The 6,344-nt window shown below is 51.5% G+C and overlaps 1 long non-coding RNA gene across 1 annotated transcript; it reads right to left on the bottom strand.

Moving 5' to 3' along the window:
• Positions 1-3,897: 3,897 nt before the first annotated feature.
• LOC140597289 (uncharacterized) lies at positions 3,898-5,539 on the bottom strand. Its single transcript, XR_011999151.1, has 2 exons — positions 5,400-5,539; positions 3,898-4,308 (listed from the first exon to the last, which is right to left on the bottom strand). It is a non-coding gene; the product is annotated as an uncharacterized lncRNA (long non-coding RNA).
• Between the last annotated feature and the right edge of the window lie 805 nt (positions 5,540-6,344).

The following is a 6,344-nucleotide window of genomic DNA, read 5'->3' as shown; positions in this document are numbered from 1 at the left end:
TCCCCCGTGAAAATGCTCCTGTTTGGCTGACACACCCCAAGACCTCCCGCAGGTGCCCGGGGCGGGGGGACGGGGTGCCTGTGGGACACTCCTCCCCAGAACTCGTAGCTCTGTTCTAACCACGGGAAGGACATCAGTCAGGCGGGGACCGGGGGCCAGGCTGTATGGCCAGCACACTCCGGGCTCCCAGGCGGGAGACAGTGAAGACCGAGGAACTGACTCAGGCCAGAGGCGACCGAAGAGTCACGACGACTCAAGGCAACACTGGTTCCCCCGGATGCGGCCTGAGACGCAAGGAGGACGTACCGGAAAGCTGGGGACATCCCGGGGGGCGCACGGAGAGGGCAGCGTGCCCATGTCGGTCCGGTCGTCCACAACCGTGCTGTCGGGGATGGCGAAAGCAAGGGAGAGAGAAGTGAGGGCACTCTGTGCTGTTTTTAGGACCTTCTGTGTCTTTAAGCAGAGTCTAAAATTTAAAAATGGATTAAACAAAACCCAACAGTTCCCCTTCAAGTCTCACCCAGATGTCACCTCCCTCCCGGTGCCTCACTGAACCTCCATGGAGCTGCGACCTTGCCCTCCTCTCCGCCTTCTCCACACCTGCTGCCCCGTCACACGGCACCTGCTGCTACAGGTGCCTGTCACTGCCCAGCCTTCGCCCCGCACACGTACGTGCGTCCTGGGGAGAGCCCCTTGAAGGAGATTTTTTTTAACCTGTAGGGCCTAGAAGGGTCCCTGACACGTGATGACTACCCAACAGGGTTGATGGATGGCAGGGTGGCGGGCTGGGTCGCAGCGGCCTGCCCTGTCAGGGTCCGGGGCCACCGCAGCACGGGCATCCTCGTCGGCGCAGTCGGACGAGACATGTTCTCAAAACGGAGATTTTTCTGTGTTCTAAGGCCTCGTCTGTTCATAGGGCATCACCATACATCTGCAAAACACCTTGCATTCTAGACTTTTAAAGCGATTTAGAAACCACGACTTCTTAATCTTCACACGCACCACCTTCCCCCAACCCCGGCCCATGAAATGCTTTCGGCATAATTTAGTAATCCAAACTCTACATACCACAGGAGATTTGAAAAGTGCCTAATTAAAGATACAATGCTGTGCTCACCTTATCCTGGGCTTAAATCCACCGAAATTAGTGAGCATTTGGATTCAGAGAAGGAAGAATTGAGGCATTTTTATAGCTGCGGATTTGAAGGGATTTGGGGCATCAGTACACTAGGCGTGAATGAGAAAAACAGGCTAACAGTCAGGAACACGGAGGACGGTCGGAAGCCAAACAGGATGTCAGAAGGGAGAAGGAAAACTGGGAGCATCGGGAGCGTCCCGCGGGAGCCGCGTCAAGGGCCCAGGAGAGGCCAGCACGCAGGGCGGGGACCGCGGGTCGCAGAGCAGGTGTCCTCTCAGCCTGATTGCCTCCCTCCTAAAGAGGCAGAGTGAGGGGTGGTGCATGGTGGGGGGGGGGGTTGCTTTCTTTCTTTTTTTTAAGGTGGTTTACTTTTATTAATTTTTGAAAGATGTGTTTATTTGTTCTAGGGAGAGGGAGACAACGGCCGCAGGTGGCCAGCGGGGCGGGAGGCGAGGGACAGGGCCAGCCTCCGGGGAGCCTGCTGAGCGCGGAGCCGGGCACCACCCAGGACCCCGAGGCCTGACCTCGGCCCGAGAGCCACCCGGCGCCCCAAGGCGGTTCACTCTTCCACACGAAGCCAAGTCCCCGAGGAGCGTGGAGCTGGCGGGCTGGAGCGTGAGCCGCGGTACCCGGACGCACACCACCGTGCTCCGTTGCTCTCTCCGTGTAGGTGGGGAAGTCGTACCACCAGAAGGACGGAAGGCACCCTGGCCACCCTGGTGTGGACTCCCCGGTCACGCTGGAGCTGCTTCAAAAGTGGAGGCACCTGCAAGCCTGCCAGGGCCAGAGGCCGCGGAACCTTCCCGGCCCGCGCCCACTTCACTTCCACGCCAACCCCAGCAAGGCCAACCTGGGCAAAACAGCAATTACAGGCGCTCCCACATTGGTGACACGGCCGTACTTCCCCGGGTCTCGGAGCCCAGGGAGCTGCCCACCATGCGTCCCTGCAGAGCTGACGGCGCTCTAGACGGCGGCCCCGCTGAGGAGTCGCTGCAGCCTGGCCTGTGTGCGGCGTCCAAGCGTGGGGGGCTCGCGGCTTCAGGGCTCTCAGAAGGACTGCGGCAGGGGGCAGGATGCTTCGGGGGCAGCGGGCCGCCTGTTATTGTTCCGGTTCTGGGGTCCCCCGGCTCTGGGGTGCCCTGGCTCTTGGGTGCCCGGCTCTTGGGTGTCCTGGCTCTCAGATGCCCTGGCTCCCAGGTGTCCCCCAGCTCCCAGGTACCTCCCGGCTTTCAGGTGCCCCGGCTCTAGGTTGCCCCCTGGCCCTCAGGTGCCCTGGCTCCCAGGTGCCCCAGCCATCAGCTCTCTTCCTTCCTGCCCCCTGTGCTGTCTGCGAGGTGGTCACGGCATGGGGCTGGGGCGCGGGGGGACACACAGCCCCGAGGTGTGCACCTTGGGCACCCAAGGACTAGGAGTTAGTGCTTCAATGTTTCAGGGTCACCGGAGAGACCCACCTCCTCCCCCAGAACCTCCCCGACCCAACGGGCGCACCCTGAGAAAGACGCCTGCCCTGGGGGTCAGGGGCCCACTTCTGCTTGCAAATGGCCGAATGACCTCAGGTAACCCGCAACCTCCCCGGACCTCAGTTTCCTCTTCTCTGAATTGTGAGCGCAGGATGAGGAGGTCCTCCAGCCCCAAGATCGGGAGACAGATGCTAGCCTGTGCATTTATCTCTGATTTACATCAAGGGAGGTGGAAGTAGGTTGTTTCTCATGGAGGAAAAAAATACATTTCGAGAATTCCTTTGCCCATCCGGGCCCAAGACAATTTCAGGTGACAGCCTTTGGGCAGAGTCACGGATTAACTCTTTATTTCCGTAGATGTTATTCATCATCACAAAGCCGTGGGGAGTTGGGTGGGAGGGGGTGGCTAAAAGCCTCTCTTTTGCTCCAATCTTATAAGAAAGTTAAAAACTAACTCTTTAAGATCATTCTTTTCATTGGGGCGCCTGGGTGGCTCTGTCAGTGCGGTGTCCACCTTCGGCTCAGGTCATGATCCCGGGGTCCTGGAACTGAGCCCCACATCAGGCTCCCTGCTCAGTGGGGAGTCTGCTTCTCCCTCCGCCCCTCTGCCCCCCAGTGATGCTCTCTCTCTCTTTCTCTCTCTCTTGCTCTCTATCTCTCAAATAAATAAATAAAATCTTAAAAAAAAAAAAAAAGATAGTTCTTTTCATCCAGAACCCACCAGAAGTATAAATTCTGATCACCGTGTCAGCCTGAAGATAGAACATCACAATTCCAGAGGACGTTTCCCAACTTAGTGAGATGCTCCAAGAGCTGCTTTCCTCGGAGTTTGGTACCTTTTTGGAAGCCTCAGGAGTGGTCCAATACTGGGATGCCCCGGGGGCTCAGCGGTTGAGTGGCTGCCTTCAGCCCAGGCCGTGACCCCGGGTCCTGGGATCGAGTTCCACGTCGGGCTCCCTGCAAGGAGCCTGCTTCTCCTTCTGCCTGGGTCTCTGCCTCTCTCTCTGTGTCTCTCGTGAAAAAATAAATAAAATATTAGAAAAAAAAAAGAATAAAGAGAAAACGGCCCAATACAGCAAGTGCTCAGTTCTGACGTGCAGTGCTGTTGGCTGCCTGGCTGGTGCTAGACTGGTCTCATCCTCTTCCTCATCATGCAAGAAGAAAAAGGCACTTGTTAAACTGAATCCACGTTCACCAGGATGGCACCAAGGGCGAAGGTGCACAGAGCAGAGCAGCCCGTCCGCCACAGCGCAAGGGGGGATTTGGCCACTGGATCCTCCGCTTGGACACAAGCCTGGCTCTCTGGGTCGGAAAACAGCGAGCGTATGTGATGTCAGAAGATCCGAGGGCTGACGCCGGAGGGAAGAAAACGAATACGGCAGCCAATGTTGCTTTTAGAAATGGGTTTAAAAATCAATGTGAGGTCTTCCTTACTTGTGTCCCAAGCATGCCCAAAACCTTCTTCCTTTCAGATTAGTTTGTTTGTTTTTTCTTTTCTTTTTTCTTTTCTTTTCTTTTCTTTTCTTTTCTATTTTTTGGCTTGTTGATAATACATGAAGAAGTTTCTTTTCAATGTGAAAGTGAAAAGCATTTCTCTGTGTTTAGACGCCTTGGATATGACTTCTCTTTGGAGTTTGGATGCAGAGGAGCTGGTTCTATTCCCAGCTCCACCAACGAGTCACTGATTGTCTCTGGACCTTATTTTGTCATCTAAAAAAAAAAAACACACACACACACAAAAGGAGTTTGCAATAGACCATCTTTTGCAGCACCGGGGATCTAATTTGCAGGTCCCGGGTTAAAGTAAAAATATAGCATCTAGAGTTCAGAAATGATGAAGACTTTTAGGAGAACAATAGAGTATTAAACCAAGTGTGGGGCCCTCCTAGGCGTGGGGCCCGGGTGACCACACGGGTCACACACACAGGTCAAAGCTGGCCTTGATCTTTTCCGTGCCTTGTCCAGCACCAAATGTTTCTGATCGAGGCATTTTTTTTTAAATCTCCACATCACACAGTCCTCGTGCAAAACAAGATAAGAAAAGAAAAGGAAAAACAAAAAACTTGACTTGCATTTTTTTGCTTGAAATCTATCTCACTTTTACTTTTCACGTTCCTTTGACCATAAGTTGTACCTCAGCCCTTCCTGACTTCGTTTTATTCTCCAAGATGGATTTTCTTCTTTCCTGTCTAAAACATCCAAATGACCTTTGCTTTGGGCTTTTTCTAAATCACCATATGTTAGATAATTGTGCCCAAAGGAATTACTTCCAGAGTGGCCTAAACACAAAAGAAAAACACACAGCCAACTTTTTCTCTAGAGCAGTGCAAACATTTCCTTAAACCTAAGTGTCTCCAGAGGAACATTGACAGAAAAAACCTTTCACCCAGCGAGCTGACTGCACCATGCTTACACAGAATCCTTCTTGCATTTTTACATCCCTGATTTATCTACTGTTTTGCCAATAAAAGCAGTCACGTTCTTTGATTTAAGTTTTTTACAATGGAAAAGTGGCCAGAGAAAATGACTCAGTTGAGTGTTTTATTAACGGAAAGAACGGATATGCCAGCAACATTCCAAGTTCTTTGCCCCTTCTCTATCATGTTACAACATAATATAGCACCTATCTGAGAAGAGGCTTGCAAATTAAATGCTAGCAAATCAATGGCTTTTCAAATATTAGGTTCAATAAAGTGCCAACCATAAAACATAAAGAAATTTCAGCACTGAGGAGTGAAATCTATTCATATAATTTAACAATTATAAAGCGACTAACAAAAATGAGGGGGTTCGCTCCATACCTTACAAGGCAGTAAGCTTGTTTTCCTGCATGAGTGTTTCCAGTAGGTTTGAATGACTGAAGTCTCATCCAAGGAGATAAACCCCCTTTACAACATTTCACCATCACTTCAAATCAATGGAAAGTCAGATTTATTCTTCAGGTTAACCTGTAGAATTTTAAGAGGAGGAAGTGACTTCAAATCTCTTCCAGCTGACAACACGACCTCAAAATGAGTTTGTTTCCTGTTTAGAAAGTTTGGGGTAGGGACGCCTGGGTGGCTCAGCAGTTGAGCGTCTACCTCTGGCTCAGAGCGTGACCCTGGGGTCCTGGGATCGAGTCCCACGTCGGGCTCCCTGCAGGGAGCCTGCTTCTCCCTCTGCCTGTGTCTCTGCCTCTCTCTCTCTCTCTCTCTGTGTGTCTCCATGAATAAATAAATAAATAAATCTTAAAAAAAATAAATTGTATTCTTTAAAAAAATAAAGGATCTTAAATTTCTAAAAAAAAAATAAAAATAAAAAACACCAATACAGTACTGTCTAGTTCATGATACTTCCAAATATTTGAATACTGATATCCCTCCAAACACGAGCAAGTAAGCCTGTAGAACAATAAATGCCTGTCTTGAGAGCTCACCTACTTCTCCGCCTAATGGTGGGATTATATCTAAACCCCTGTATTAGTTGCCTAGGGCTGCTGTAGTGTGGCTTCAAACAACAGAACTTATTTTCACACAGTTCTGGAGGCTAGAAGTTCAGGACCAAGGTGTCGGTGGGCCCTGGTCTCTGAGGGCTCTCGGGGGGATCCTAGCTTGCGGCGCTACGGGCAGCTATATCACCCCAACCTCTGCCTCCATCACCCGTCCCAGGGCCTTGTCCCTAGGCCTCTTCTCTTCTTTTTATGAGGACCAGTTGTAGCAATCTGCCTCGGCTGCTCTAACAAAATACGATAAACCGGGGGGCTTGCA

This window comes from Vulpes vulpes, unplaced genomic scaffold (assembly GCF_048418805.1).
Source record: "Vulpes vulpes isolate BD-2025 unplaced genomic scaffold, VulVul3 u000000652, whole genome shotgun sequence".
NCBI lineage: Eukaryota > Metazoa > Chordata > Mammalia > Carnivora > Canidae > Vulpes > Vulpes vulpes.
This window is presented reverse-complemented; position numbering and strand designations above follow the sequence as displayed.